We start from the raw sequence: 25,087 nt of genomic DNA, 5'->3' as shown, positions 1-25,087 counted from the left end.
AAAGGGTATTCATGGATTCTCATTTCCATGTTGAAGCATTGTTGTATAAATTTCTGAAACATTCACGAATTTTGTTGAGGAAGTAGCTACCCAATTCTTTGTGGTTATTTTTGATGTGGCTATAATGGCAGAATATCTCGATGAACAGACATTGTTGTTAACATTCTAATCAAGTTGCTATATTAATACTTGCGAATTAAGCACTGCAACGGTTCGTAATTACTACTAGAAATTGAGTTAAAAAGACGAAGAATTAATACAAGAATTTAAGCTAGCAAAACTGGATATAATGGCTATCTGTGAAACAAAAAAGAAAGGACAAGGCGTTATAGAGATGGAAGGGGGTTATACGGTAATATATAGTGGCGTTCACGTAACTCACGTGCAAAAGAAGGAGTAGCGTTCACGATAAAACCAGAGCATGTAAATAAAATAGCCAAGTGGGAATGTATAAATGGAAGAATGATGAAATTAGAAATAGAACTACAAGAGAATGAAAACACAACACTAATAGTCGCTTATGGACCAAATGAGGATGACAGTATAAACAAGAAAGATTTATTTTGGGAAGAAATGGAAGAAGCCGTCGAAAATGTATCTGGGCGTCTGATAATCATGGGTGATTTAAACGGCAGAGTGGGAAGAAGAGATGAAGGTACTCCCGAAGTCATAGGAAACTATGGTGAAATATGCAGAAACAATAATGGGAGCAGATTAATAAATTTCTGTATGGAAAATAACCTAATCATAACGAACACATTTTACCAACATAAGGAAATACATCGATACACCAGAGAAGTACTAACGAGGAAAGAAAAATCCATAATAGACTATGTACTAATTACAAGACAACATAGAAAAGACGTACTGAATGTTCAAGTTAGAAGGGGACCAGAAATCTACAGCGACCATTATTTAGTGGAAGCAAAATTACGCATCAAAAATGAAGTACTAAAAAAGTCAAGACACTATACCCAACTACAAAAGTCAGAAAGCATTAAGCCCTATAAACTAAGGAATCTGGAAATAGCGAAAATATACAAGACGAACACAGAGCAAAAAATAGAAGCAGCGCAAAATAAATGGAGGCATCAGAAGGTGGAGTGCATATGGCAACATGTCAAGGAAATAGTGCTAAGTACAGCAAAACAAGCTTGTGGAAATATAATTATGAACAATAATAAAAAACAAACAAGGTGGTGGAACCAAAACATAAAGGACGAAGTAAATATCAAGAAAAAAAAGTGGAAAGAGTACTTGGCAAAGAAAACAGAAGAAAGTTATGCAGAATACAAGGAACAACGCATTAGAGTAAAAAACCTAGTAATAGAAGCGAAACAGCAGGCTTGGGAGGAATTTGGAAGAAAAATGGAAGAAAATAGAAGGGGCAACCCTCGGGGCAACCAAAAATTATTTTATAAAATACTAAAGAATTTGAGGAAACCAAAAGAGCACAAGCTAAGGCAGGTTACAGGAAAAACCAACAAAGTAATAACAAATGAGAAAGGAATAATGGATAGATGGAAAGAGTACTTCCAAGAACTATTGAATAGACACGAACGGCAGGAAAAAAGTCAACAAGAAAGGATACAGGCTAACATAGACGAAGGAGATTTGGGTATCGAGATAAGTATAGAAGAAGTAGTAGACATAGTGAAAAGTTTGAAGTATGGAAAAGCGCCAGGACACGACAAAATAACAACTGAAATGATTAAGCGACTAGGGAACAACGGCATGGAAATGCTATGTCAATTACTCAATAAGGCTTGGCACAGTGGTGAAGTTCCAGAAGACTGGAAAGTAGGTATAATCATTCCGATACATAAAAATGGGGATTCAAAAGATTGTAAAATCTACAGAGGAGTAACACAGCTAAGTACGGCTGCAAAAATTTACGAAAGTATATTAGAAAGAAAACTGAAACAGGCAATAGAGTATCAGCTGGAAGAATCGCAAAGTGGATTTCGGAAGGGAAGGTGCATCCAGGATCACATATTTACAATTAAACAAATCACAGAAAAAGCTCTAATACAACAGAAGGTCGTGTATTTGGCATTTGTAGATCTCGAGAAGGCATTCGACAGCGTATCGCAATCTCTTGTTTGGGAAAGTCTAGGAAGAAGAGGAATAAATGGAAAACTCTTAAGAGGAATCAAAAGTGTGTACACAGAAAATAAAAATTATGTGCGAATAAGTAACATGAAGTCAGATAAATTTGAAGTAAGGGAGCGACTAAGACAAGGGGGGGTATTAAGCCCGACATTATTTATAGTAGTGATGGACGATATTATAAAAGCGACATGTGATAAAACTAAAAAAGTGCATATAGGGTACAATAAACTAAGGCCGGTTCAAATAAGTGAATGTGTATTCGCGGACGATATAACAATTTGTGCAAAAAGTGAAAAGGACTTGCAACTAAATCTAAAAACATGGAATGAAGAACTGAAGAAAAGGAAGATGAAAATAAACCCTCAAAAAACAAAAGTAATGGTAATAGGAAGAACAAATATTACAATGCACATAACAATTGATGAAGAAAGAATAGAACAAGTTGACAAATACAAATATCTGGGAGTCATAATTCAACGAGAGGGGAATATGGAAGAAGAAGTTAATGAAAGACTGAGTAATGCAGCAAAATTATATCACACCTTGAGCAAGACATTTTTAGCAAAACGAGAGATCACAAACACGACAAAGATGGCGGTGTATAAAACGGTTTATAGACCGATTCTAACATTTGGAGGAGAAACATGGAATCTCACGAATTCTTCAAAAAGTAAAATTCAAGCCATGGAAATGAAATTCCTTAGGAGGATATTAGGCATTACACGAAGAGATAGGGTCAGAAACGAAATTGTGAGAGCGGAACTCGGAGTGGAACCAATCATACAGAGGGTGGAGAACCAACAGCTGCGGTGGTTTGGGCATTTAAACAGAATGCAGGACAACATGCCTGTAAAACAAGTTTGGGAATCACGGTCACAATCTAAAAGAGGTAGAGGGAGACCAAAAAAGACGTGGAACGATCAACTGGCAGCAATTTTGAAATCTCGAGGTACAACATGGGTAGAAGCTAAGAGACATTCAAAAAATAAAGAACAGTGGAAAGAATTTTGTAAATAGTACTTAATATGATTAATTACACTAGAATTAGAATTTATTTAAATTGTAAATACGTAAAGTTAAAATTGTAGTAATCCTCACACTCTAGGGTAAGAGGTTATTTTGATAATATATATAATTGAGTTAAAACCGAGGGTAAAACAATATACTCCATCAAGTTTAGCCTGACATTTGTTTTGTTTCAGATATTTCTACTTGCTTATACCATTCAGACGATGGGGAAACACTTGTTTACAACGTTTTCTATTAATAGTCGCTACATTTTTAAAGCGTCAAGTTCCTTACATCCCCTATACTATACAATCTATTGGTAGACTCCTTACTAAAATCTTTACAATACACGCGTTTAGACGTTCTCGACATATACACCTTCCCTATTCTGTGCAATAGAATTTCAGCCATAGATCCCAATCAACCCTTTTTGGACGTTACTTGATTATGGACGAAATTTTCTTCAACTACGCCGCGCGGAATACTAAATACATGTAATTATATTGGAGGCTGGCACCGATATCTCACTATAGGAACCGGCAGCTAAGAAGGCGAGAGCAGGCCGTGCTCAGATGAGCAATTTATAGAGTCATGGTGGCTCAGTGGCGCAGTAAATAGAATATGAATAGTGGATATGTGCCTTTTTAGCGGCCGATTCCTGTACAGGGTGGTTCAAATTCGTGGCTCACTATTGGGATATCCGTAACAGTAAGAGATACAGTTTAGATTACTTGGGGACAAAATTTCTCCATTTTGTGACTAAACAAAGTATTTGAAATTTTTGAAAAATCTATGAAAATAACTCGACAAGAAACTGACAGTGTCACATTTGGTTTTCATTTTCTCTAGCTTAAACGGTCGAAAATGGACGGTTCCCGTTAGCACATTCTATGAGCACTTTTTTTCGGAGAATTTGAATCTGTTATCAGAATTAAAGTAACACGCTAGATGTAGACCCTACAGGGTACTACTTTCTTAAGTGAAAATTCAAGATCTCCCCACAAAATTTCACTTCATTCCGTTTACTCCATTCGGCGCTGGAACTTTTACAATGTTACTACTTCTTATTTCTTATGGATGCCTTAATTTTTTTTGTAAATATATGTAAAAGCATCATTTCGTAAAAATCCAATATGGCGCCCATAAGAAATAAGAAAGTAGTAGTCTGTAGCTGCTATATATATCTAGCGTGCTATGAAAATTTTGACAACAGATTCTCCGAAAAAAAGCACCCAGAAGGTGCTAACGGGAACCGTCCATAAGGGTTAAGCTAAGGAAATTGTAAACAAAATTTGACATTTCCAGATTTTCTGTGATATCTCAGATATTATCAACGATTTTTCAAAAATTTCAAATACGTTTTTTTAGGCACAAAAAGGGGCAACTCGCACCGCACTTTTTTAAGTTATTTTGACTTAAAGAAATATTTTACATCGATTCGGCCTCCTAAGTACCAATTTTCAGAAACCTACCTATTTCACTTTCCCAAAAATTTTTACAAAAAAACACCCTGTATAATGCGAGTCAACATTTTAAATCGAATTCTTTGTTATACATCCAAATATGGAACAATATTAACCTCAATAAAGAACATTAGTTTGTGAGACTTAGGTATCTGAATTTTATATGCCTATTTGAAGACCATCAATTTGGAATTATAACTTTAATCCAAAAGCTAATAATGAAACAAACCAAACCAAAAATCCTCTAATTAAAATTATTAATTTAATAAAGGGCAATTTTGGTTTTTGTCTGAGTATAACAAAGGCATGGAAGGGGGTATATACGATAGTTTTGAAGGAAGCATTTTTGACTAGAAATTATGACACTAGGAATTTAGCATTATAATTCCTATGCAGCTCAGCGCACAACTGGTATATTTAATTGGTAATTTTATCCTCTTTATCCAATTGCAAAGTGTTAAGAGCATAGTGTCACATGCAATGTGGTCCGAAACAAGGATTTGCAAATAACTCAAGAAGCTTTGAAAAAGTAAGAATAAGAGCTTGTGTAGGACTTTCGAGCTACAAGAGAAAAATCAAAAAAACGACAAAAATAAGGGTTGAAATAATTTAAATCAGTAAATTTAATAGCGATTTAAATATGAAGTTGTAATATTGAAAAAAATTTAAATTTCAAAGAGAAGCTCAATGTGTAATATAAATACCGGAGTAGTATAGACCATCTTAGGACCTTCTGCAGAGGCACCTCTAAATAGCATTATGCGGGTCACTCTGTAATTGGGCGTATGCCTGTTGAGGGCCCAAAACAAGAGAGGGATAATAAAAAAAAAAAAAATAAAAATAAAAATAGAAGCAACATTGTACTGGATGTTATTAAATTTTTCACTCCCACATAATTCCATTTTCCGGGAAATTAAAGATAAATTTCATCGAGTCAAGGTGGTGCAATCACCCCCTTTAAAAAAATTTACTCGAACATGGAGTCCCTAAATACTCCAAATCCAGTCCCAAACTTTTCCTACAAAGGGAATTTTTTTCACGCGATTTTTAGGGCCATAATAATTTACATTTTTCACATCCTGATATGAGGTTGTTTTGCATTCGAGTCTCACAGACTATTTGTCTCTGGGAGCAGGACAATTACCTTTTTGCAGTTAATTTTTGTTGTGTAGGACCAACAGATCGGACTTAACATATGGATATGTTGGTGTGCAGTTAGGCGGATTTGCTTTTGGTATTTACCAGTCAAAAGAACCATGATTATATTTTGCTTGCTGTTAACTTGGCGGATCTGTTAATCACTGGAAAATCGTACATAGACAATTCAATATTTAGATACATGGTACACACAAAATGTGAAAGAATGTTGTAATAGATTTATCGCTTTGCTGAATTTGCCAAAACATGATTGATTAACCAAATAAAACCAAATAACGTTTAGAAAAAAGAAATAAAAACGAAAGCTCACCTTTAAAGAGAGTCCAAAACACGATCGGCAGTAGCTGGCAATTCCAAGACTAATTAAAAAATGTCTTTTTAAAGCTTATTCACGACGGTAGTATAACGAGAGCAAAATGACCCCTTAGTTACGAGTCAAATATCTACTTTAAATAGTTATTAAGATAGGAGATCTGTAGGTTATAAATATTACTTATGTAACAACGTTAAGTCACTAACACTTCTAATCTGCTTCTTTCACTATATCAAACGCGAACTAACTTTTTTAGTACAAATACTAAAATAACCGGGTTGTGTAGGTGTATATAAGGGTCGGGTTTTGTAAATTATATCCCGCGGTCAGCTCTCCCTCATAGTTGATGTACAGGGACGCCACCTGAAACAAAAATCTATTTTAGCGCCAGACCTTGAAATATTATACAGGGCGAAATTAATACCATAGCAACCACCTATTACACAAAGAAATGGACGGTTAAGCACCCGCATCGAACCACTCAAGAATAGATTGTGTTATTTATTTAATTTGTCACCCGCATATCCTTGATGGGCCCAGATGTCTTTACACGTTACGTAATTAATCAACATAAACAATTGAGCGGCTAATACATTCGACCATCCTGTACAATTTAAGGCTTAGCTTCGTGTAGGCAGTTCAATTAGTTAAAGAAGATTCTAGTATTGCTAAAAACGATGCGTTGCGCGTGGGAACGATTCGTTTATTTAGATTGATTGTCGTTTCTTATACAAACAATGCGAAAGAGCGAATTTAAGAAAACAATCAGTAAAGGATGTTTAAAAAAACCATCTTACTTCTATAAACTAACATTTAATTAAAGGCAATTGGCCTTCGTAGTTGACCTTGTTAACCAATTTAAAGAGTAGCGCTTCGCTTCTAGAATCTTTAAATGGAGTTCTAATTTTACACGTTCTGACATTAAATATACGAATTCCAGATCTACTAACACAATGAGGATGGCGGATAGAGTCAGTAAACCGGGGAATCGATGGAAGAGGTTCGCTTTTTCGACGGATTTTTGGGATGCTGCCATATACTTCTGGCAGTTAATGGCCCTACCTGCTTTGTATGATGTGCAGCGTTTATTATTTGTGTATTGCGCCCACTTTACGCTAAAATTAAAACGCGTTTTTGGCAGCAATCAATTACCCTTTACTATAGGTACAGATACATAGAAACACAATTATGGGGGGTGGATAAGGCCACACATTAAAGCTTTATCTTGTAAGAGCGAAGAAAGCAACATCATAACAGTAGTTTATAAACACTGAACGATTTTAACGCAACAAAGAGGCTTCGATTTACTAGATCCCTTGGTATCAGAAGTATATTCTTGTAATTTTTTTAAGTTTTTGAAAGCAACATTTCCAATCACACTGATGTATTCGAGTATGATAAGTTTAACTGAGACACCCTAATCCATATATCGCCGATTTGAAATTAAATATGTAATTTTTAAGAATTTATTTCGAGGGTAAACTGTAGCGCTGCCTCTTACATTGTTCATTTTATTTAACGGCCTCCACCCTAAAATTATAACCTTTGTCGTTTAAAAATTAGCAAGTGTTAAGATAACTAGACCTGTATTCCTGTACTTTCAAGTTTAAGGGGCGATCCCTCTGCAGTGCATTAAATATTTTGTTTCTTTGGACGATTACGATCCCCTATAAAGGTGCTAAATACAACCCCTCAATTTTTAAGAAATTTCGCTCTTAGGGTTACTTTAGCAGTGAAGGGTAAGGCTCACTTTGATGTATCACATATTTTTGTTGCTTCCACCTCGACCCGTTTTGAGCAATTTTTAAGCAAATCGCATCAAACATCCTTGTTTCTTTGAATGATTACTTTTAAACAGCCCCTAGTAAATGCGGATTAATCCCTCGCCATTTTGATATTACGTTTCACCCTCATTTACAATCCATTCATCGCATAGAGTGTAACCTGCAATGCATTAAATAGTTTTTTTTCATTGACTGATTACGTTTAAAAGGCCCCCCATTAACTCTCTAAATGCGTAAAAAACATAACTTCCGGTCGTTCTGACATTACGAATTCTTCAAAAACCTCCTTGTTATCATGCCACTATAGGCAGGGGTGAATTGTGGCGCAGTAAATATCTTGGTTTGTATAATTGATTACGTTTAAACGGACCCCTAACAATCCTATAGTGCTCAATTTTTTTAGAACTTGCACTTGATAGTCATCTAATGAGGCGGGAGGGTGAACTTTTGTGACTTTTCTTGAAACAAAACCATAAACATGAAAAATGAAGTGTAGTAAATAAATACTCGGTTTTAGGATTCACCTTTTGAGAGTAGCAAATCTTCTGGATCATATAAGTGCAACCCCCATAGAAACCACTACCAGTAGTTATTTATTATACAAGGCGATAAAGGGATGTTTTAACGATCGCGCGAATTAACTTTTACGAGATGGCTAGTTTTCCATTTATCGTCTTGTATAATACAAAACTGTATTTTATAGCAGAAACCATATAAAAATAAAATAAAAATAGCAAACTTTGATTCTTCCGTGGTTTCCATGGAAACAGTATTGTTCTGTTCTGAACTTCATTTTATTCCGTACTCCGCGTCCGACGTTTAATGAGAGTGACAGATATAACTAGAATGCGTCATTTGTTTCACTTTATCAGAGAATAAGCTTTTTGTACTAAACGGGAGATATATTCAGTAGAACGTAATTTAGAATTCATGTAAAGACCCAGGTTTCAAGCTAGCTGGACATACGAAATGACGTTACCCTCAATACTTAAGTTTCAATCCTTTGCTACTTTTGGAGCAAAAGCACTGTTCCCAAATATCAAGAAACAAGATGGGGTTAAGCAATGACCACGTCAGAAACTGGCTATACAGGAGTAGGATAACATGGCTATCTTTGCTATTATTATACTGATTCGGTTACATTGGCAGAGTTGTATAGTTTTTAATCCTAATGGATATTCCGATGCGACATTTTGAAAAAAATAATTCGTTTCGTAGATAATTGGAAAAAAAGTGAAAATCGCCATTTTTAAATTCAAATATGTTAGTAACAAAGAGAGCCATCGAAAAAAGTTTCAAATAAAAGTTGCAAGATTCGATGGGATAAATTTAATGGGTGTAGTAAAAATGGCGGTTTTCGAGATATTGAGATCAACTTCCTGACTCAGCCATGGAATTATTTCCATAAGAAATGCATTGCAAACTTCGTGCGTTTGCTCATCTTTGATTAAAATTTCAAAGAAATATCTCTATAAATCAGAAAGTTGACATTACGCAGCTTCCGCATGCGCAGTTTAATCGTCAAGATTTTCCTTGGTTCAGGTGCCAGAGCTATACACTACCGAATGCAAAAAGAACGAACTAATATCTTGGAAACTGTAGGAGTAGTTCGGATAGACAGAAAAACGGACGGACAAAGAAAGTGCACCCAACTTCGTTGGAAAATGCGCTAAAAACCGTATAAATAAGGTTTTTATTTTTGGTTCATGGCTAAAATATAAAAATACGGAATATCTTATGATACATCAAAATAAACAGGAAAAAGAATTTTAAAAAATGGATGTTAAGACATACCGGGTGTTACATTTAAAAAATATCAACATTGGGAAAGATTTTTGGACTACGCCACTGGATTTACGTAAAAATATCTAAAATAGGCAGTTTTTACATTTTGGCAGTAAGATATGATTAACATCCCAAAAAGTCAAACTTTGCATTTTCACCCTGTATTTCAGAATCATTCTGGTTGTGGTGGTATTAAAAATTGAACAAAAAAGTGATGCAAGGTCGCAAAAACTGCAAGTGTCCATCTTTAAAAACAGCTGAGATACACTGCAGCCTCTACCAAAATAGGACACACGATATAGCTGAACAATATCAGCACGTTCGGGTGTTGTAGACTGCTAAAAATCGCTATGAACTGCAGTTTTATTTACGTTCTCAATAACAACTGTCAGTCGAAACCTGTCAAAGTTATAGCGTTATCTGATGGGTCCACCTAATATAGCCAACCAACCCGGTATTTAAACTACAAAAAATGCAACGGAACTGGAGAATCGATATTGACGCTACTTTTTTATCAACTAGCAAATGATCGTGGTCGATTTTCTCTCATCTGCTTCAATATCACTTGAAATAACATTGACGAGGGGTTTCTACATACGTCAGTTACTTAAAATTATTGATATGATTGAATAGAAGATTGAAAGACCTTTCAAATGATGTATCACAAGCCCCTACTTCCTACTTAAAAATGTAGGGGTTGGCACCCTCACACTAAGAATATTAAATTTAGGGAAGAATTTTTTTACATATTATGATGTTAAAAAATAATGAATTTATTCCTTTTATTTGTACCACACTGTACAAGTGTTAAGTGTATACCATACAGGGTCGCTGATAAGCCTGGAAAGAGCCGATTGTGAAAAATATCCAAAGTATCGAAAAAGTTTTAGGGTTTTTCAATGACAGTAATGATGTTAAATACTCGTATATAGATTGGTGATGATCTTTTGTAATGGAACACCCTGTACATTATTTAATAGTTAAATTCTTCTCTCAATTTTAAGCAAAATTCACCTAAATTCTATCGTTTAACGCTATTGATTTAAAATGTATTGAATGAAGAATAACAATAATTAGGGACATCACGAATTTCTTTTGAAAATTCTGAAAAGAACCGATTCTGATGTTTATTATTTTTGTTTGGAATCATTATTTATTGTTAATTCAATCATTCAATAACTTAAAAAATAATGGCGTTTATTTTCTAAACGATTGCATTTAGGTACATTATAATTCATACAAATGTAGCTTAAAATTGAGAGAATAATTGAAATATCGAATAATGTACAGGGTGTTGTATTAAGAAAAATTAGTGTTCCGCGTCTTTATGACCAACCCTGAGTAATTAAAATGATTACTGCCCAATTAGACATTGAGACTATTGTATAAAACTTTTTTCGATACCTTGTATATTTTCGCCGATAATTGATCGTTTCCAGACTTATTAGTGCCCCTGAATAATGCCAAATGTCGTAGTGATCACTATATCACATCCCCGTTTAAAATTACACAATGTTGGGGGTGGAAATTTTAGAAAACTTTAGGAAATCATGTAATTGAGCTATTCAATATTCTACATGGAGAACCGGAACTTGGTAAAATTATGAATTAGAGTTAATGTTATGAATAATATTTGAAAAATTACTTTATTAATGTTTTGTTTTGGGGAAAATTGGAATCTACAATCACCCTATATTAACATAGGGGACGAAAGTAAACAGTAAACTGCCCTACCCGACTCACTCAGTATCGATTATAAAAGCTCTTTTTTGGAGGTTAAGGTAGATTAAGGAACTGTAATTGGATTTAATAGCTTTATATGTTTCTATATTATGCGTTTGCGTATCAGAGTTGGACTGGGTCACTGGGTCAACTGGGTCACCTAGGTCACTAAATTAAACTGGGTCACTGGGTCGCTGGGTCACGTCATACTCTTTTCAGTTAGACCCAGTGACCCAGTTGACCCAGTTTGACCCAGTGACCCAACTTGACCCAGTTTGACCCAGTGACCCAGTTTGACCCAGCGACGCAATTTCACCCGGGGACCCAATTCGACCCAGTCACCTAGTTTGATTGAATAACGCAGTTAAGTCAGTGCCCTCGGTTCAAGTGTACAGATTATGCAATAAATGAAATGCTGGTTTGTTGAAAATAATACTCGATTGCTTGACAACTGCCATTTCTGTGATGTTTGCTTTAATACTGCCGTAAAAAACTTTCCATGTCCCGAATTGTATTAGAATAAGTTATTTCTTTGCTTCAGGGCTTTCCAGTTTGCTTACAGGTGTTCATTCACATTTAATTTTTTTCTACTAGTCAGCTTAATCCAAATAAATCTTTTCTCTAAATACTTTCATTGACTACTTGACTACAAACTATAAACAAATGCATTTGATTTTTTTAGGTATTAGTTCTCTTGAATGAAATTGGGCTACGTGCTTGTTGCCGAATATTATTGAGGAAGTTTTTTTTAAATTAAAAGTTACTTGAAATTGTTTTGGATGATAACTAACAATAATTTAATTACTGGGCTACCGGGTCAGGACGGGTCACTGAGTAAAGCTGGGTCAGGATGGGTCACTGGGTCAAGCTGGGTCACCGGGTCAAGCTGGGTCACCGGGTCAAACTGGGTCAAGCTGGGTCACCGGGTCAAGCTGGGTCACGGGTCACCGGGTCAAGCTGGGTCACCGGGTCAAACTGGGTCAAGCTGGGTCACCGGGCCAAGCTGGGTCACTGGGTCAAGCTGGGTCACCGGGTCAAACTGGGTCAAGCTGGGTCACTGGGTCAAACTGGGTCACCGGGTCAAGCTGGGTCACCGGGTCACTGGGTCAGTAAACTAACTGGGTCACCGGGTCACTGGGTCACTCTATGCTTGACCCAGTCCAACTCTGTTGCGTATTTATTGCTAGTAGCCCCGATTCACAACCTACCTTATTGCCGTTCTAAATACGATGAAACGAACCTTTTTCCTTCAAATTCCTATCACTGTTCTCATTATTTTTAGCCACAGCTGCTGAATTTAATTGTTACTCAATATCCCTCTCAGAAAAGTGCAAGCTTCCTCTTTAATCAGTTATAAGTTGGGTAAAGCTGTCATTTGTCTAACAGCAATCATTTTATAAGGTTCACGCTGTAGCGAAATTTATCAATTTCATTCGTTGCTGCATGCTGGCTAATTAAGGGTTCTGCCAGTTTCTATGTAACTAACAAGCCGATCAATATGACGTGTTTACTCCCCAAAAAGTAAGTGCGCGAAAAGCAAGCCCTTGAAATAAATTACTGTCGCTCCAAATTTCGCGATTCTCCAGAGGCCCTCTTTTCCAAACCTCATTTTATCGGCCAGTATATCGAGCGTTACTGTAAACAGATTGTGCCAAGGCTTTAAGTAAAGAAAAATGTTATCAAAAATGGACCGCCCACTAAATTGAATTAAATAACGCAAATAAATAAGGAAACTGCTAAAACGGTCTTATCGAACTTATGTAATATGCCAAACACAAACGGTGTAGGTACGAGATTGTCGTTGTCCTTGAGAATTGAGCAATAGGATGTGGTAAACTTTTCGGCGTCTGTATAATGGTTCAAAATCGCGAAAAACAAAAATAATGGTGCATAATTTAGTATAATTTCTCGTATACAATTACATTATTTTTAACTTCGCTCCCAGAGTCAAAGTAGATGGGAAAAATTGTCGACCAAAGGGTTTAATTAATTTCTGTTATAATAACAGTGCAACGACCTTTAATTTTAGAATCGCAACATGTTTCGTCAATAAATTGGCACCACACAAGCCCTGATTTCTTGTACTCCAAAATTAAGATTTGTACCCAGTCCGATTCAGAAAGTTGGAGATGGAGTAGGGTTAGTTCAAATTCAAACACAAACAAATTGAACCCCCGCACAACTCGACAAACTTGTGTTCCAAATTTAAAAACTAATTTGTACCCCTAAGCATATTTACCGTTAAAATTCGAATTTTCGTACATTCTTCAATATGCGATTTTTGGACTTTCTAATTAACAAACCTCCAAAATTGGAACCTTTAATGGGAAATTTAAAAAATCGCTCACACACTTGTAAATTTATGACAAGGGGCCATTTTTCATTACAAAAATTTTTGTCGGTAGTTCTAAATGTATACGTGAAACTATAGATTAAATATGAAGTTTACATTGTTTATTAATAATTTGTTGAAATAAATAAATAATCACGAAACTAACTTGGGGACCAATAATCCTTTGATATATTGTCAAAAGCTCAATTCGGAATTGCGGAGTGCTAGCTTTTAACTGAAACGGTTTTCTGGAAAACTATGCAGCAACAAATTCTAATTTTGTGGGACCAAATTACCCTTCAATTCAGAAGTCAGAAAAATTAATTTTGGTTTTTTTCGAATATCTTCGGAACTGATCGGAATTTCCAAATTTTTAAAACATCATTTTCCTAAGCCCTAAAATACGCAACCTTTTTCTAATTTAAGCGACTGAGTTTGAAATTTCAAAAAACGCAGCTGATCGTTCAAACTACTTTCTACTAACAGAAAATGAACCTTATGACCAACAAGCCAGAATATTAATTTCCATGAAAAGGAAGTACTTTTGTTTGGATCTTTTCAAGTTAATTAACTGCCCAGATACTCGCACCATCAGTAATCAGGTAAAGAAAATATTACTTCTTCATTGCGGCGAGTGCTAGTGGCCAAAAGTTTCCGCCTATGATAATTTTTAAAGCAAAGCTTCTGTGAGATTCGTGGCTGCCTCCTGAAAGCCGATCTTTTCCAAACTTAACATGCGTTACATACGGGAAAGGTTGGACGGAAAGTGACATTTTCTATAAATACTTGAAAAACAATTTTCACCCACAAATCGGAGAAGACTGCCCTTTACGATTTACGATGGGCACACTACGCACTCTAAGCCATCTTCTCCAACTCTCAGATTTGTGTGTTTTCAAGGCAATAAAAAGTGAAGGGGGGGGCTAAATTGGTATTCATTAACGAAAACATGTCAGATAAAAGGTTTCCAACAGAAATTTTCAATATTCATGAATAGTGATGTGGATTGTAAAATAACGATTTGTAAGTTACATAAAAAAAGGTTATATTACGCGTAACTTACAAGAGGCTGGTTTTTTATGTAATTTATGTCTTTTATGAAACTTACGTAACTTACGTTTTTAATTCAAAAAACCGTCATTTTTGTAAGTTACATATATGTAATACCTATTTGATACATTTTGATCGGTACTACCACAGACCATCAACGGTACTACCAACGTAAACGATTCACCGTTGAACTTAGTTGGGTTTAATGAAGATGATACAGCCTCTAATTCGCGATCTGGAGCTTTTTCCTCCAAACGACGCGCGATGGCGAAATACCTACTGCTTGGGTATTTTATTTAATACACCAAAAATATAATTTAACAAGTGTTTATTTTCAAACACTCACAAAATTCAAAAAGGTTTATAGGTACAATATTGAAAAAAACATAAATGACAGGTAATTTTACAAAAATATTTGTAAATTACATAAAAAACATAAATTACTGGTAATTTTACTTTAAAATTACGGTTTTTTTTAAAAAAAATGGTAAGTTAGTTACATAAATTAAATAAAATACATAAAAAACATAAACAATTGGTAATTTTACACGTAATATTACGCAGTTTCTAGTCTATAACTTTTGATTGAGAAGTCTGATCGAAAAAGTACGAATTGATTTGGATTCTACGCACCAAAATTAATAAGAAAAAGTGTTTTCCCGAGAAATTTTGGTATAGTCGATTTTTGGTAAAAAAGGAAGGTTATACACTGCTTTTTTTTGAGGCCCACAACAAAAATTGTCTCAGAGCGACCCGGAAAAAACATTTTCTTATAGAATGTGGCCTGTAGAAGCCATAATTTCAAACAGTTCCAAGATTGGGCTACTAGTTCAAATGTTACAGCCCTTTGAATTTTTTTTCGAAATTGGTTTCTAGTCTATAACTTTTGATTGAGAAGTCTGATCGAAAAAGTACGAATTGATTTGGATTCTACGCACCCAAATTAATAAGAAAAAGTGTTTCTCCGAGAAATTTTGGTGTAGTCGATTTTTGGTAAAAAAGGAAGGTTATACACTGCCTTTTTTTGAGCCCCGAAAAAAAAATTTTCTCAGATCGACCCGGAAAAAAAATTTTCTTATAGAATGTGGCCTGTAGAATCCATAATTTCAAACAGTTCCAAGATTGGGCTACTAGTTCAAAAGTTACGGCCCTTTGAATTTTTTTTCCAAATTGGTTTCTAATCATGAGTGAAATCTGGACCGTTGCAGCAGAACAAAATATAGGCCCATATGAATAAATGGGAGCATATGCTTATACTTGCAAAATTCAAAGTAAATACCCGTTAAGTGCCCCCTCAAACTGGGCGACTTAGCAAAGCCAGCGCAGTGCAGAACTGCTGAGCAGCCCAGTGTGTAGGGGCATTTACGAATATTTAGTTTGAATTTTGCAAGTATAAGCATATGCTCCCTTTTATTCATATGGCAAACGCAAATGGCACATTATTTGAAAGCCAATTTAATCGTGATTACTAATCTGCTTTGCTTTTTAAATTCTATTGATTAGTTTCGGAGAACTGACAGGTTCACTTAAGTTTAACAAACAAATTGAAGCGTCAAAATAAAATTTTAATACAAGGTTCATTTCAAATTCGAAACGAATCAACAGAATTTAAAAAGCCACAGGATTCCATTTAAAATTTTAGGGGTTATTAAGCTCCCTACGTAGTGGGGCGAAGACTCGGGTTCATGATTTGTATTCCAAAAGCTGTCCCCCTCGAATACAAAATTGACGTGTTCGAGGATTTTTCGAAATTTCTAAATTTAATACCCTAAAAGCCCTCTGTATACTTCTCGTTGGGCCACTCTGTATACCTACGTGTACATCTATAAAAATTACGATTACAAAACAATAGATGGAAAGGTGAGGTGTCACCGGAAAAAGGTGGATCAAACAATAAACAAAGTATTTCGCAAGAGCTTCTTGAGATAAACCATCAATTAATCTCTATCTAATCAGTGTCTGTTTACAAATGATTTTCCACAGTAAACATACGATGCCAAAAAATAACTCCCCAGGTCGCAGGTAAAAAAGTAAATGGCGCGAAAAACGTGGGTGTTTTAAACCAAAATTTTATGAGATGCAATTCGGAGCTCGGTTTCGGATTTCACATAAAAAATTGCCGCACCGTTGTGTGCTTCCTAAAAAGGAAAAGTAACGCAAAATAATTTATTGGACGTAGTCTAAAACGTGCTGAAACCGAAGTATATTTTCGCTCAATTTATTGCAGTATTCATTATGCAGTCTGTGTTATGTCTGCACTCCCATTGCTATACGGGGAGAATGCTTTACGGCCATTATGCGAATACCTTTCGAAATAAATTAAAATTTTCGAACTCTCTCGCAAAATTCTAGAAGCCAATCAAATTTTGCCACTTTAATTTAAAAGAAATTTTTCATTGCCAACGTGATCGGTAAGGTTATTTTTAAGCATTTCAAGGCTACGAAGCGTTACACTAATTAGATTTTAGCAATTTTAATGAAAAATCTCGACGCTGACGCGTTTTCTTATTAGGCTCTGGCAGTGTTATTAATTTGAATTTCATCTTAGTAATTAACACACAATTTTATCAAAGTGTAAATAACTGCGCAAACAATGTTCTCTATTAGCAACTGCAAGGCTGAATGAAAATGAAAGCTGTTATCATAGTACAAATGTACCTACACTCTTGCACTTCACCATAGTAGATGTACCATGGGTACTGGCACAAAGAGCTCTTATTTTAAAAGACATGCTTGTTAAAAAAATTATGTTAACTAGTCACTTGGAATGGTAGGTAATCAATACCATTACACAATCTTCTAGTTCTTCTGCAAGGTGTAAGCTCAACTTGCAACTGTNAACAATGACCATAAATGAAGCATTATGAGAAGCGAAAGAATCCCTACCTTATAATTCAAGCATCCGTTCAAAAACCGAGCAGATTTTGTCACTTTCACCCAAACTCGCATCACGCACAACGTTAAAAAACCAAGACCTCGTCCGTCTCTTGAAATTAAATTTGGACTTGACCGTTTGGAACAGTGAGCGTTGTTACTATCGCTATGAAGTAACATGCCATTTACTACAAGATAAAACGTATTAAACGGATAATAAAAACCTAAAATTGCTTATTTGACCATGAAATTTGATATTAAAATTTTCGATTCGGCGCGTATCTTCGGCGTTTTCTTACAAAAGGTCGAAATTAACGATGCGGATGTCGCTACTTTTTTCGGACTCCCAATCAATATCGTCGTACACGTATAATAATGCAAATTGCTATACTGATAAGCGTAAACTACCCCCATCGGGATTAGCACGCTCTTTGCCATTGACCTCCGTTCAGAATGTGAATGATGGATAATTAATTATAGGACGTCGCGATGCTACGCTCTTAAATTATACAGGGGGTTACGTTTAACCTTTTAAAAACGTATAACGTGAGATATCAAGTCGACATTATCAGTTAGCATGCGAAGATATTGACCTTTTTCGTGTTCGCCTCATAAAATTTGTATTAAACGAAACTACTACTTTTTTTTTTAATCCGGCATTCGAACCGATGTGCTTGATTGAACGGTTTAGCCTCTGTATTTGGAGACGACAATAATAAATAGACGCAACCGGTCATTTTTTAATTTAACTCCTAATGAATAGTTTAGCGAATTTATTTTCAGCGTAGAGGTTAAGGACTATAATTATCAAAAGTTTGGAATTCATATCGTAGATGACCTTCCCCTGGTACAATAGGGTAACTTAGCCAATAATAAGTAGCGCCGATTATCGCAACTTGCAAAATAAGTTACATAATTTCTTGCTGATCTAATAAAAACATCAGTGGCGTTTTCGAGCTCTGGCAAATTTGCTCGATAATTTATAATTTTGCATGTCCGTCCGTGTGCCACCATCCCTCTTTTTAGTAAAAGTCGACATTTATAATGGTTCTTTCTAAGTTGAGTAGAGAAAGCTATTGATTTTCAAGTCTCTAAAGCCAACAATGACAATAGTTACAGAGCGAACTAAGAGACGATAAAAAATTATCAAAGTCCTCGTTTGAGATCGAAGGGACTTCAGCGCATTTTTGTGTGGCAGATCAGTATTCTATTAGCCACTTTCGACTCAACCATCAATAACAGATCTTGTCGAAGGGTACTACATTCACTAACCGCTTCCCACTTTCCGCGTGCACCCGCAATTCGCTTTTAAAGTTTTGACCCACCATCAGGAAGATCGTGTCGGGGGCTACCACATTTCCTTTGACGGTACCCCCTTCCGACGTCCCGTTCACCCGCAATTCGCGTTTGAAGATTTGACTCCACCATCAAGAAGATCGTGTCGGGGGCTACCACATTTCCTTTGACGGTACCCCCTTCCGACGTCCCGTTCACCCGCAATTCGCGTTTGAAGATTTGACTCAACCATCAGGAAGATCGTGTCGCGGGCTACCACATTCCCTTTTACGGTACCCACTTCCGACGTCCCGTTCACCCGCAATTCGCGTTTGAAGATTTGACTCCACCATCAGTGAGATCGTGTCGCGGGCTACCACATTCCCTTTTACGGTACCCACTTCCGACGTCCCGTTCACCCGCAATCCGCGTTTGAAGATTTGACTCCACCATCAGGAAGATCGTGTCGGGGGCTACCACATTCCCTTTGACGGTACCTCTTCCGACGTCCCGTTCACCCGCAATTCGCGTTTGAAGATTTGACTCCACCATCAGGAAGATCGTGTCGGGGGCTAACACATTCCCTTTGACGGTACCCCCTTCCGACGTCCCGTTCACCCGCAATTCGCGATTGAAGATTTGACTCCACCTTCAGTGAGATCGTGTCGCGGGCTACCACATTCCCTTTTACGGTACCCACTTCCGACGTCCCGTTCACCCGCAATTCGCGTTTGAAGATTTGACTCAACCATCAGGAAGATCGTGTCGGGGGCTACCACATTCCTTTGACGGTACCCCCTTCCGACGTCCCGTTCACCCGCAATTCGCGTTTGAAGATTTGACTCCACCATCAGGAAGATCGTGTCGGGGGCTCCACATTCCCGTTGACGGTACCCCCTTCCGACGTCCCGTTCACCCGCAATTCGCGTTTGAAGATTTGACTCCACCATCAGTGAGATCGTGTCGCGGGCTACCACATTCTTTTTTACGGTACCCACTTCCGACGTCCCGTTCACTCGCAATTCACTTCTATTGGCGACACGAGAAAGAGAGACAGCGATTCGAGATTCACGAAATTTTAAACCGCGTGAGTTCGCAACGGAAGGTAAAAGGCGCCTGACTACTTCTCGAAGACGCGCGCGCCGCCTCGCAAAAGGTCGTTAATTTCGCCCCTATGACAAAAAACAAAATTCCGCCACGCAGGAGTTGTGCGCGTTTACAACATCAATTTCAAAAGAATCGGACCAAAACTGTAGTAGAAGATAGGAAAAAACTGAAAAACCTTCACGTTAGTATACTACGCTCGAGGATGACGCCCAGATGTCGCCAACCCCACATCATGTAGCCATGTCCCTAAGGTTGCCAAATTTCACGGCCCTGTAGATACACGTACACCCGTTGCCTTTCTACAAGAGTTCTTCTACGCGCCCACATTTGCTGCCAGCCAGCCAGCCAGCCAGTCAGCCAGCCAGCCAGCCAAAGTGAGATTAAAAGCTACTTTTTACAAATAAATTTGCAAAAATGCGCTAAAAATCTGCATCCCCACTAACCCAAAATAGTATATTAAGTAAGAAGCAAGTGTATAATCAAGTCTTTAAAGCACGCGCAACGTGCAAGTGTTTTAAAGACCAATACACGCATTTCTTGTAGTATTCTTTATTATACCTGCAATATCATTTAAAAATAAGAGAAATAAAACAAAATCATTTGACGTTATACTGGAGTATGGGCTGATTTTAAATTTAAATTTTAAAACACAGCAAATAGATGGTAAATGCCTTAAACCTACAAAGCCCAAAACTCCGTTAGGAATACATTAACCATAAAGAATAATGATGGTTAAAATGAACTTGATGGACTCTTTGAAGTGTTGTTAAATATACTTATCTAATGCTTTGGAAAAAAGTCTTGTAGAAATAAATCCATGAAGTAGATATCTCACATAATCTATAGTGTGAAACCACCAAGGCTCCAAACGAGGCTCCAAACTTAAAAATGTTTGTGTCATAATTTTAATCTAAATTAAAGCCTTTAACCAGCAACAGAAAATTTGGCCATTTTGCAAAAATATATCCGCATAAAGAACCTGTTTGTGCTAGGATTTACACATCTCCGTAATCTAATAACGTTTGTTTCATAGATTTATTAATTGTTAGGTTCAGAACCATCTATCTATTTTTACCACCTGCTCTTTCGTAAGGGGGCATTGGGGTACAAAATGACCCCACCCCCCTCACTTTTTCACGGAAATACACGTTTTGAAGCACCAAGAATTCGAATAAAACAAAATCTCGATGGTGTCGGTCTGAACTCTCATTTCCGGCTAAACGTCTGAACTTATTGGAACCAAACTTGGTACGCATATTCTTACATATGAAAGAAAAAACTGTAAAGCTTTTGGGTAGAACGAGCATGCGCAGGTGTGTGGGTGGTATTTCTGTACTAGCCACAGAAAACTATTTTTAATCCTATACAAAGAGATTAGATTTTCTTAGCTGTATGCTGCAATTGTAGAGATAAATCCGATGATAAAGCGAAACAATTTTATTTTCCGGGATAGGCGAAAAAATAAATAAGCCTTATATAACCTAGATGGCGCGGTTATAATAAAATTTGAAGAAAGCTAATATTTCTTTTTAATAATAATAATAATAATGTTTATTTCCAATGAACATCATATAGAACAAAAGGAAAAAGAAAAAGTACATTCAGATTGGAAAAAGGACCACATTCAGTGCGATATACACTGCTCTTCCATGTGGCCCTACATCATGAGATATGAACTTGAACTAAACATGGTATATGGACAAATACATTAACACTCACACGCAAATCACTCCTCAGAACTTCCTAAACCAAAAATTTATGTTCAATACAGAAGCCCCTTAAGCCACAATAGAGAGTTGATCATCTAACAAAAGGAACTTTACTTGTCTTTTAAACGTGGCTTAAACTTCGTAAAGTTAGTGACAATTTATTAAAGATGTTTGTAACATTATAAGAAAACGATTTCTTAAAGAATTCGGTAGTATGCATTGGAATCTCTAAAAGGCCCCTATGCCGAAGATTTAAGTTATGTACATCTGTACGATAGGCTAAACGTTGTGCTAAGTAGGAAGGAAGTTAGAGTATTTATTACTTTGTGATATAGTACCACAGCATGAAGAAATCTCCTTTCCATCATATTTAGCCACCCAGCTTCCCTCACTTTATGAGATATGTGATCTCTACGTTTGATACCATATATGAACCGCAAACACGCATTTTGTACCCTTTGTATTCTAGTTTTCGTCGACGAGTCGATACAAGCCCCATATACAACATCGCAGTAGGTAATTAAAAATGATCAAAGTCCTCGTGTGAGATCGAAGGGACTTCAGCGCATTTTTGTGTGGCAGATCAGTGTTTTATTAGCCAATATTGACTCCACCATCAATAAGATCTTGCCGAAAGCTACCACGTTCACTTTGTCGGTACCATTTTCTCACTTACCGTGCACTCGCAATTCGCGTTTGAAGTTTTGACTCCACCATCAGTAAAATCCTTTGGGGGTTACCATATTCCCTTTGTCGACACCCACTTCTGATCACCCGCAACAATTCGGATTTGAAGTTTCGACTCCACCATCAGTAAGATCTCGTCGGGGGTTACCACATTCCCTTTGTCGATACACAGTTCCGACGTCCCGTTCATTCGTAATTCACATTTTGGTAGATTTCGCTAAAATCCCGGCATAAAATCGTATTCAACTTTTGGGTACTTCACATAGCTCGACCTTCTATTAGTGACACGAGAAAGAGAGACCGCGATTCGCGCTGTAAGAAACTTTTGGGCGCCCAAAGTCGACTACCCCTCGAAGCGCGCCGCGCAAAAGGTGGTTTATTTCGCCCCTAGGAAAAAAAAACAAAATTCCGCCACGCAGGAGTTGTGCGCGTTGACAAGATCTTCCCGACGACACCAATTTGAAAACAATCGGAGAAAAACTGTAGAAGAAGATAGATAAAAACTGAAAAATCTCCAGGTTAGTATAATACGCTCGGGGATGACGTCCAGATGTCGTCGTCTCCAACTCTTGTAGCCCCATCCCTAACGTTCTTAATTACACAGCCCCGATAGTTACATGTACACTCCTTGTCTTTTTACAAGCATTTTTCTACGGGCGCGCATTTACTGCCAGCCAGCCAGCCAGCCAGCCAGCCAAAGTGAGATTAAAAGCTACTTTTTACAAAAAAAAATTTTTGCAAAAATGCGCTAAAAAGTGATAAAATAAGGCTATCAGAAAGATGAATTTTTGTTTTGACATTCAAAATGTTCCTGTTTGGGTATAATCTCTTAAGTATTGAGTACGCCTTACGGGTACAAGAATTTACATGGTTAGTAAATTTCAAATTATAATCAAACCGAAGTCCCAAATTCTTTGCTACGTTTTGTACGCTCAGTTGATTGTCACCAATTTTTATGGCAATGAAGGATCTTACTTTTAACCTAAGTTGCTCACGTCCAAAAAGTATCACCGAAGACTTATTTGGATTTATATTTAAATTATGTTCGGAAGCAGTATTAACGACTACATTTAACTCCTTGTTAATTAATTCGACGGCTGCATGAACTTCATTTGGTTTGAAAGAATAGTAAATTTGTGTGTCATCGGCGTATTGATGATATCTACATTTAATGAGACCATTACAGATATAATTTGAGTAGAGTACATATAAGAGCGGTCTTAAGATAGATCCCTGTGGGTCCCCTTGGGTAATGGTGGTAATTGGAGACTTCACATTACTTACAATGACCCGTTGTGTCCGATTCGTGAGGTAGGAGTTGATAAGTTCCATTGCCGCCAAGTCAAAGCCGTAGTGAACAAGGATTCGCATTAATAGTTTATGATTAATAGTATCGAAAGCTTTTGAAAAATCTAGCATCACCATAACTGTCACCAGGCCTTGATCGGTAGCTTGTATAATATCGTTTGTTACACTAAGGAGTGCTGTGGCGCAGCTAGTTTTTCCTAAAGCCCGATTGAAATTCTGATATTAGTTTATATCTCTCAAAATATTCATACATTTGAATTTTCATGATCTTTTCCAACACTTTAGATAATGTAGGAAGTATGGAGATTGGTCGTAAATCTTTGAACTCCTTGGGGTTGTTATTTTTCGCAATGGGTGTAACGTGAGCCAGTTTCCAGTTGAATGGAAAGGTAGATGAAATGAAACAATGATTAATGATGTGGGTGATGTATGGCACCATAAAAGGACAGCAAAGATTAATCATGTCAATGCCAATGCCATCAGAACCAATAGACTTAGATTTAATACTATTTATAATATTTAAGACTAAAGCTTCATCGACAATATTAAACTTGAATGTTTCGTTCACATGTGGATGTACAAAATTATATAGCGATGACGAAGACTGTGGGGATGAAGCAGTAGGTACTGAGTTAAGAAAGAAAGTATTTATATCACTAGGATTTCTTAAGTGAGTCGGTATATTAACGCTACGTTTGTTGCACACATCTAAATCCGTCACGGCTTTCCACATAATTAATTGAATAAATAAAAGCACTAAGGTATGTTGAAGTCCACTGTGTGTTCGAAATGGGATAATTGATTATGAAGTGATCAAAAGAACTCTAAAAACCGTTCCCATAGTTATTTATTCGCCGACGTGGAAGAGGTGAAGAGGAAAACGACGGAGACGCTTGCAGACATCAAAGTAGATGAGTTCAAAAAATGTTTCGAACAATGGCAGAAGAGATTAAACAAGTGTATTGCCGCTACCGAAGAGCACTTTGAAGGAATTTTGTACAAAAGCATAAATACACGCTTCAAAAGCAACTTTTCTGGAATCTTTTGGGTACCTCCTCGTATGTTTGTAAAACTTTTACATTTTCAACAAAGTTCTATATAATAGCACTTTAATATTCGTCCCTACTTCCTGGACGCCCTATATTATTCTTAAAATTGGTATTTTTTATGTATTTATCCAACATTGCAGGCATTATTACGTATTAATGGTATTACCGGCTTCGATATTATCTGGTATTAATCCAAGTGTTATTAGTACCTATTGTTTAATTTCTACGCACCTGGTGTGTATTCATGCAACTACGTTTGGCCGTTAGAATCTGAAAAGTAAAAATTTTGTATCAATATTTCATCAAAGATCTTGATTTTTCTATGCAAATTACAATAAGTGGCAAATTGGC

The 25,087-nt window shown here is 36.6% G+C and overlaps 1 long non-coding RNA gene across 1 annotated transcript in view; it reads right to left on the bottom strand.

Moving 5' to 3' along the window:
* Nucleotides 1–6,023: 6,023 nt before the first annotated feature.
* LOC116177072 overlaps nucleotides 6,024–25,087 on the bottom strand; it is a 52,179-nt gene continuing 33,115 nt past the window's right edge. The window contains exons 2-3 of the long non-coding RNA XR_004146596.1: nucleotides 24,968–25,006; nucleotides 6,024–6,417 (exon numbers count right to left, since the gene is read on the bottom strand). This is a non-coding gene — a long non-coding RNA (uncharacterized LOC116177072). The remainder of the gene's footprint in view (nucleotides 6,418–24,967; nucleotides 25,007–25,087) is intronic.

The sequence above is a fragment of the Photinus pyralis genome, unplaced genomic scaffold, assembly GCF_008802855.1.
Source record: "Photinus pyralis isolate 1611_PpyrPB1 unplaced genomic scaffold, Ppyr1.3 Ppyr1.4_LG7, whole genome shotgun sequence".
Classification (NCBI taxonomy): domain Eukaryota; kingdom Metazoa; phylum Arthropoda; class Insecta; order Coleoptera; family Lampyridae; genus Photinus; species Photinus pyralis.
The sequence above is the reverse complement of the archived record's forward strand: the minus strand, read 5'-3'. Positions and strand labels throughout refer to the sequence as shown.